At 37.8% G+C, this 9,216-nt stretch overlaps 1 pseudogene; it reads left to right on the forward strand.

The window, feature by feature from the left end:
* Nucleotides 1–5,172: 5,172 nt before the first annotated feature.
* LOC133762301 (cyclin-dependent kinases regulatory subunit 2-like) lies at nt 5,173–5,466 on the forward strand (annotated as a pseudogene).
* The last annotated feature ends 3,750 nt before the right edge of the window (nt 5,467–9,216 follow it).

A 9,216-nucleotide genomic window follows, 5' to 3' on the forward strand; every position in this document is an offset into this window, starting at 1 on the left:
CATTATGGTGATATTAGTTTGTGTTTAATTTTCTTCTATATGAAAACAATATCCTGCTTACATGGGAAAATCTTCACATTCTTGGGCGTTTCATGCCTAAGAATATGGGGAGAGTGCCTTTCATCTGTAATGCTTATATATATATATATAAGTACATGTATAAAATACAGCTCTCTATTTAAATAGGTATATCTGTTCAAATATACATGAATATTTTACATGCATTTCTATATTTTCATTTAGGCAGAATATACTACTCTTTCAACTTTAAAAAGGAGAGGGAGGAGGAAGAAGGGTTGCCGCGTGGGCTGGAGGGATAATAGAATGGGAAGTATCACTATGTTCCTAAAACTGTGCATATGAAATACATTAAACTTTTGTATACCTTAAATACAATTTTTGAAAAGGCCTGAATAAAATAGTAAGTAGAGATAGAAAGCATGATGTTAACATAGCTACTATACTGGCTTCTTAAGCCAAGTCAACCAGTCCTGATACAAAAGAGAGAAGTCAGATAATATTTATCAAAAACACAAACAGGAAGAGTTGGTTATTGTAGTATATAGCACAGAATGGTAAATAAAATCTATAAGAATTTATAATGCATTTCAAAATATCCAAAGAGGAGCACTCCACAGTTTCCCAATAATTAGAAGAAGGTAATTGTTTGAGGAGATGAAAATATTGATTAACTTGATTTGATTTTTGTACATTGCATGCATGTGTCAACTTATGTTGAACTGCATAATATTGTACAAATATTGTGTCAATTAAAAAGAATTTAAAAAGATAATTTCCTAAAATTTGAACACAAGAAAACAAAAGAGTGCCTATCAGATACAAAACAAGCTACATCTGTTAATTATTTCAGGCAACTGCAGCCAGCATATACTTGCATGCACACACATAACATCACGAACACATACTTAGGACCACAGCTCAAAGACCTTTCCTGTCTCCCATCACACAAACATAAACACACACTTTCTAGTTTCTACTAATGACATTGAGATTTTAGCATCTCTGAGGACTGTTTTGACTGTGGTTGATGTTGTTCTTCAGCTTTCTGTAAGAGCCTCTCTTTGAACCTGCTGTACCACTGCACCACTCTATGTGGTCTAGAACTCTGCTACTCAGTGCAAGATGCTAGGTCCAGCATTGCTAGAATCACATGGGAAATTTGAAGAGTTGTAGAATTTCAGAACACAACCAGAGTGACTGAATCAGTCTGCATATTTGCAAAATTCATAGTTAATTCTTATAAATGCACAACAGTTTGACAAGCACTACTCTGGTTTATAAGCTTCATGGAAGTGTAAGTTCGTATGTACATATGTACATGTTGGTGTTATGGTCTGAATGTTTGTCTGCCTCCAAAATGAATATATTGAAATCCTCACCACAAAAGTGATGGTACTCAGAGTTGGGGCCTTTAAGGTGTGATTAGGTCAGGGTGGAGCCCTCAGAAATGGGACTAGTATGCTTACTTGTGGAAGACACCCCCATAAGAGAATCCTCATCCCTTTTGCCATGTGAGGAAAAAACGTTAAGAAGCATGTCCATGAACAAATGTGGAGCTCTTGCCAGACTCTCAATTTGCTGATGCCTTCATCTTGGACTTCGACCTCCCAGAACTGTGAGACATTAATGTCTTTTCATTATAAGTTATTCAGTTTGTGGTATTTTTAAAGGCATTTATTTATTTAGAAAGAGTTACAGAGAGAAAGAGAACCGGAAAAAGGGAGAGAGGGAGAAATAGAGAGAGAGAGATCTCCCATCTTCCATCTTCCATAGCCAGCCTCTGACCAGGCCAAAGCCAGGAGCCAGAAGATTCATCTGGATCTTCCATGGGGTTGGCAGGGGCCCAAACACTTGGGCCATCTTCTGCTGCTTTTTCCAGGCCATTAGCAAGGAGCTGGATCAGAAGTGGAGAAGCCGGAACTCAAACCAGTGCCCTTATGTGATGCTGGAGTTGCAGGCAGGGGCTTTACCCACTATACCACAAAGCTGGCCCCAGTTTGTGGCATTCAGTTACTACAACCTCAATGGATAAAAACAGTTTGGCAATTTATCTTTTCATTTACTATTATATTCTCATTAATTATTAGGATTCTTGACACATATAGATGCTCAATAACTACAGAAAAATGAATAAAGAGGATGAGAAGAAGACAGTAAGGGATATATATTCTGTAGATATCCTGGATATATAAAGGCATAGAGGCAAAAGAGGCTGAAACTGTTCATTAAAAATGAATTTGCTGAGAAACTGAAACTTACCTAATCAGAGGTGATGCTGTTTTTCCATGGGATTTTTTTTGAAGCAAAGATCGTAAAGCACAATAGACTACTGTCTTTTATGATTAAAATATGCCCAATGAAATGTTATTTATGTGCTTAATAAAATGGCATATCTTATTCCTTATTTATATTTATATGTAAATACTAATTATATGCTAGCATCTATTTTCCATGTTAAGGCAATTTATAGAGAACACTGGAAGATTAACTGCTCTTGCATAAAGAGCTTAGTCAGAAAAAAGTGAGTTCTGTTGATACAGTCATAAACCACCTTAACTAATACAGGGGAGAAAAGCTCATCTATAAAATAACAATTCTTGGAGCCAGCACTGTGGCACAATGGCTTAAGCCTGGCTTGTGATGTGTGCATACCATATCAGAGCTTCAGTTGAGTCATTGTTACTCCATTACTGATCCAACTCCCTGCTAATCAGTTGGGACAGCAATGGAGGATAGCTCAGGTACTTGAGCCCTTGCCACGCATTGGGGAGACCCACATGGAGTTTTAGGCTCCTCGGTTAATCGTGGACCAGCCCAAGTCATTGTGGCCATTTGGAGAGTGTACCAGCATGTGGAAGAACTCTCCTTCTCTCTCTGTCTCTTCTCTGTAACTCTGCCTTTCAAATAAGTATTACATACTTTAAAAACTATAAAAATACCAATTCTTCATTCCATTAAAGTTGTTTAATGCTATAATGTGTTCAACGTCGAAAGATGAAAATAAAACTTTACTCACATATTTATGTAATGATGGTTTGATATGTGTTCTGGAGTTAAATACTCTACTTGGTCATGAAAATACACTATTTTATTTTCTTACCTATGGCTCAACATGACTTGTTTACTTCCTGTCTTCAGGTTCTTTTTTCACGCTATTTCAGTCAAACTTCTATCTATAGGTATATCATTCCTTCAAACAGAGCCACACAATTTTTACTGGGCTGTTGATGGAGTATAAGGAAAGTCAGTTCTTTTGAGTTTTAGTTATGGGTCCAATTTCTAAATGGTGCTATGTTGTGAAATCTCAGAGAAGAAATTATACCATAAACTTTATATCAACAGTAAAGTTATTACAGTTTGATATATTATTTGTATTTTATATCCATAAATGCAGTGTTAGTGTTCTTTATTGGTTTCCATCCTTTTGAATCAACAAATAAACAAAAATCAGATGAGTTAATTATTGTCAGGGTTGGAGGGAAATGTAGAAAAGACAAAAATGAAGGTGCCTTGAGTTCATTATTCAAAGGCAAACAGTAAAAAAATTGATAATACTATTGAAACTTTGAAGGAAAGGGAAGATAAAAAGTGAAGGCAGTATATATCAGTTATACACTCATCTATCAAGTAAATTCAATAACCACTAATGTTAAAGAAACGGAGATCAAAGAATAAGTCCTTATATATTATTCTATTTTTTCCAACTGTGTGACATTTTTATAAATACAGTCCTGTATCTCCTAACAGTGTTTCAGATAAAGAAATGCTGCACAAACCATGATGAAGGTCATGCAGCCTCATCTGTCTCATATTTACCGTGACTTTTGATGGCATCATTTTCTCTTGTGCTAGATTTAATCTTGTGTTGTTTTGTTCATTATACCCCCAAGCACACAAATTCCACTGCTAATGTTGATGAATAAAAGGTCATAGTGAATGATGTGAATGATTGATATGGAAATGAAATTAAAGTGACTAAGGGATACAAAGGTGAAAAATCAGCGATGGTTCTTGCTTACAAATCAGGCATGCCCTATTATAACATAGCTGTGATATTAAACAAGAAAAAATGGCAGGAGTTGCTAAAAGATATGCTTCACAGAACACAGTAGGGCTAACAAAAATTGGAGTAGGGCCCGTGTTAGTTATGAAGAAGTATCTAATGACCTAATAGAAGACAGAGCATACCTGCCTCAGCACCATTTCAGCATTTCAACCACAGCCACACGGAAAGGTTTGTGATATTGAAAGAAAAAGCTGAGCCCAACTAGGATGCTGAACTTACTGCCAGCTCTGTTTGGTTTAAATCATTGTTATTCCTTACATGAAATTAAAGTGAGGGGTGAGTCTGTGATTGCTGATGAAAGCACCTGAAGAATTTTTGGAAACTCAATATGGCTGACACCTTCCTATTCTGGAAACTTTCTAATTCCTGTACTGCAAAAAGACTTTCAATCATTAAGGTCAATGCAATGCCAGGTTCCAAGGCTTTAAAGAAACAGTCATAGTTTGGAGTAGCAGCAGTGTTGCTGGCTTTAAATTGAAACTCTGTGACCTGGCAGAGTAATACTCGGAGTGTATACTCAGAGTAAGTACTCCAGGACTACAGTCGTATCAGTAAGCACACTCCTTCAGTATACAACAGGAGCAATAAAAAGCCTCAGATGCTAAATCTCCTCTTCCAAGTAGCCCTCCTGAATTGCTAGGCCAGCAAAATGGATATGTACTGTTTGGAAATAATCTGCCTGGACCAACCACACGACAGAAAAATGGAGTATTTTACACAAAATTCCAAGGTCAAATATTTCATTTGTGGTAGGAATCGGTAATATTTCCAGAAAAGAATGACTGATTTCATGAACAGATGGATGAATCAATTAAAGAAAGAAGAAAGAGAGAGAGGGGAGGGTAAAAAGGACACAAAGAAGGGAAGGAGGAAGAAGCCAGGTAGACCTCGCTGAACTAAAAAGTTAATTTTTTTTAATTTTATGTACTTTTTCATATTCTTATTGAGAAAAAAAATATTTAAGCCTAGGTGTGGTTGGAAAGAATATATTTATAACTTGATGTAAAGTGTGACAACAAGCCTCAATAATGAGCATCAAGTCTCAGTTGAGTCGTTGCCTTGTTCAGAGCCGGACGTGCGGTGGCTGCGCCCGCTCTTCACGCTCTTGTTTTTCTCTGCCCGACCGCTGCGCGCCAGCAGGATGGCTCACAAGCAGATTTATTACTCGGACAAGTACTTCGACGAGCACTACGAAGACTGGCAAGTCATGTTACCCAGAGAACTCTCCAAACAAGTACCCAAAACCCACCTGGTGTCTGAGGAGGAATGGAGGCCACTTGGTGTGCAGCAGTCTAGGATGGGTTCACTACATGATTCATGAGCCAGAGCCGCATATTCTTCTCTTTAGATGACCTTTTCCAAAAGATCAACAGAAATGAAGTGTGCCTGGAGATCGTCGGCTCTTTCCAAGTTACTGTATATGTGTGTATAAGGTAGTATCCAGTGAATACTTGAGGAGTGCGCAAATCTGCATCCATACCTGTGCGGGAGCTGTATTCTTCACAGTGACAAAGCGCAATAATGCAGCTGCAGTTAGTAAGATGTCCCCTGGCCGGTCTCCCGGATGTAAGATCCTGTTTGACTTCCCTGTTTTGTTAAATAAAGTTTGTATGTTGCATTTAAAAAAAAATAATGAGCAGTAAAGGGCACCCAAAAAGTCCATGGAAAATAAAAGATAAGTATATTTTGGCAAAGAGAGTTTTGAAATTCATACATAGTTTGTTCATAATATATACTTTCCAAGAACTTCTTGATGATCCCCTGTTTATTTTCAACCTCACTCCTCCAAATGTTTTAAGGATAAATCTTAGAATTTTAACATACTTTATACATTTGTTAAAAATGCTAGGCCACGTTTTGTTGTACATGAAAATTATTCAGACCATGGTCCTTGTAATTCTTACATCAATTTTTTTAAAAAAAATTATTTTATTTATTTGAGAGACAGAGTTACAGAGAGAGGTAGAGACAGAGAAAGAGGTCTTCCATCCGTTGGTTCACTCCCCAGATGGCCACAATGGCCAGAGCTGCACTGATCCAAAGCCAGGAGCCAGGAGCTTCTTCCAGGTCTCCCATGTGGGTGCAGGGACCCAAGGACTTGGGCCATCTTCTACTGCTTTCTCAAGCCATATCAGAGAGCTGGATCGGAAGAGGAGCCGCCGGGACTAGAACCAGCTCCCATATGGGATGCTGGCACTTCAGGCCAGGGCTTTAACCTGCTGCGCCACTGCACCAGCCCTTTTACATCAATTTGAATTGCTTCATTTTCTGGCCACAAGAATCTTGTTAATTTTTTGGGAGCTGTGGTGAACAGCATCCCTTTGTCATTCACATTACAGTGCCAAGAAAATGTTCACTTGATTCCTTTTGAGTAAAAAAAATAAATAACGTGAAATACTTTTTGTTTGGATTAAAAAAGCGTATATTTATGTTGATAGGGATATTTTTTGAAATCAACGTGTATTGTCAAAATGAGGAACCTTTATTTAACAATTTATTTTACTGGAAAGGCAGATGGAAAGAGGACAAAAAAAAAAGAAAAGAGACACAGAGAGACCTTCTGTCTGTTGGTTCACTCCCCAAACAGCTATAGAGAAAAAGGGTGTGCCAGGCCAACGTCAGGCTCTCGGAAGTTGATGTTGGTTTCTCACATGGTTGGCAGGTGTCATCTTCTGTTGCTTTCCCAAGTGTACTAGCAGGGAACTGGATCAGAAGAGGAGTAGCTGGGATTTAAACAGGCACCCATATGTGATGCTGCTATTGCAGGCAGCAGTTTAACCAGCTGGCTACAACACTGTCACTGGCTATAACACTAGAAAAGAAATTACTTTACTAATGAAGGAACTCAGAGAAGAAAATATCTGTGATAATAATTCTTCTACCTTTTGTTAATCCCAGAAGTTAGGTTTTATATAATTGCATGTATGTTAAATCAAAGTCATTATTTACAATTGTTTCCTAGTTGTTTAAATGTTTAATTCTATGCCTTTCCTAATTCATTTATTTCATTGCCATTGTGATTGGATTTCAGCCACATCAAAGATAATTCAACACCCAAAAGAAGTTAAGTACTTTGTTGCAAAAATAAAATAGGGCTATATTATCATGGCACTAACTATATTCACTTGAATCAGTTACACAATTTATTTATTTTCTACCCAGTATATCACCTTTTCCATAACCATGAGATTGCAAAATAAGAGACAGATATAACAAATAGTGTCTTTATTTGAAATATTTTTAAATTTTATATTTTAATTATATACTCTGGGCAAATTTTCAGCACACAAATAACACATAATATACTCGTCAATTAATTTAATCATGCATTAATTTAAACTCTCAAATGTGTGAAATAACCTTTAACTTTATATTGATATTCAAACACCTTTATTGAATTCCAAGGATTTGGAGATGATTAAGAAAAAAATTGGCCATGACAGGGCACTGGCACAGAAGAATCTTTATCTGGTACTTTGACAGAATTATATGAAGGAATGGGAGGAAGACATTTACATCACAAAATCATACAGTGGCAGCAATGTGGGCCATAGCCTAGAATCAGGATGGGCAACAGACCTCACAGGTTCTGCTCACAGAGACTGTAGGGAGAGCTTACTTACCATGCAAACTAAATGAGTCAATTAATCCCAAGGTATTGGTAAAGAGTTTGGTGTCTTTTATAACCCCAGGGAATTTCTTATCTATGATTAACAGATATTGGATGCAGTTTTCTGTATGTACAAAGCAAGTAGAATCCAATTTGTTAAAAAAAAATCTTGTTCAATATTTAGAGAAAATTGGATGTGTAAAATTTTGAGTTTGAAAGCATTGGGCTTTGGGGACCCACCAATGTTTTGTAAAGATGGAAACAACAAAGGGTCAAAAATACTTGGACCATCTTTATTCCATTTTTGTAACAGCACACAAGAAGATACTTGGGCCATCATAGGGTATAATTGCTGCCTAAGTTAAATTATTAATTGTAGATTAGAAAACCACAACTGTACACACATTTCATTGAGCAGAATTTTCTTTCAACTAGAAGTAAAAAGGGAAAGAAGATATAAACAATAGAAAACTATGATATATAAATATCACTTTAAATTTTTTAAGTCTTCAAGGAATGTTAAAAAAGAAAAACAGTTTATCTTTTCTTTAGCAGGGAGCTAGGTTGGAAATGGAGTACCAGGGACTTGAATAGACAATCTAATATCTGCCATCTCCAGTGGTGGCTTACCGTGCTGTGCCACAACATTTACTCCCTCAATATTTATTTTTATTAAGTTAAAAAGAGTTCAGGGGCTGATGTGGCACAGTGAGTTAAGCTGCCGCTTGAGACTCCTGCATCCCACAAAGAGTGCCTGGTTTGGGTCCCACTCTCTGCTTCCAATACAATTTTTGTTAACACGTACTCTGGGATGCAGTGGATGATTGCTCAAGTATTTAGGTTGCTGCCACTCACATGGGAGGTCTAATGGAGTTCCTTGCTTCTGGTTTCAACTTTCCCAGCTCCACCTGTTACAGACATTTGGGAAATGAACCAATGTATGGAAGCTCTCTCTCTCTCTCCCTCTCTCTCCCTCTCTCTCTCTCTTTACCTTTCAAATAAATACAGATAAATAAAATAAAATATTAAAAAAAAAGATTTCAAGTAACATTATGTTGTATTACTTAAAAAATGAATAAAACTTCCAATTCTTTTTCTGTATTAATTTCTTTGGTAACACTAAAGTTAAAAACAAAAAACACACAGTGTCATAATTAGTGACAATTGGCCGGCGCCGCTGCTCAATAGGCTAATCCTCCGCCTAGCGGCGCCGGCACACCGGGTTCTAGTCCCGGTCGGGGCACCGATCCTGTCCCGGTTGCCCCTCTTCCAGGCCAGCTCTCTGCTGTGGCCAGGGAGTGCAGTGGAGGATGGCCCAAGTGCTTGGGCCCTGCGCCCCATGGGAGACCAGGATAAACACCTGGCTCCTGCCATCGGATCAGCGCGGTGCGCTGGCCGCAGCGCGCTACTGCGGCGGCCATTGGAGGGTGAACCAACGGCAAAAGGAAGACCTTTCTCTCTGTCTCTGTCTCTCACTGTCCACTCTGCCTGTCAAAAAAAAAAAATAATTAGTGACAAT

The sequence above is a fragment of the Lepus europaeus genome, chromosome 6, assembly GCF_033115175.1.
Source record: "Lepus europaeus isolate LE1 chromosome 6, mLepTim1.pri, whole genome shotgun sequence".
NCBI classification, from domain to species: Eukaryota; Metazoa; Chordata; class Mammalia; order Lagomorpha; family Leporidae; genus Lepus; species Lepus europaeus.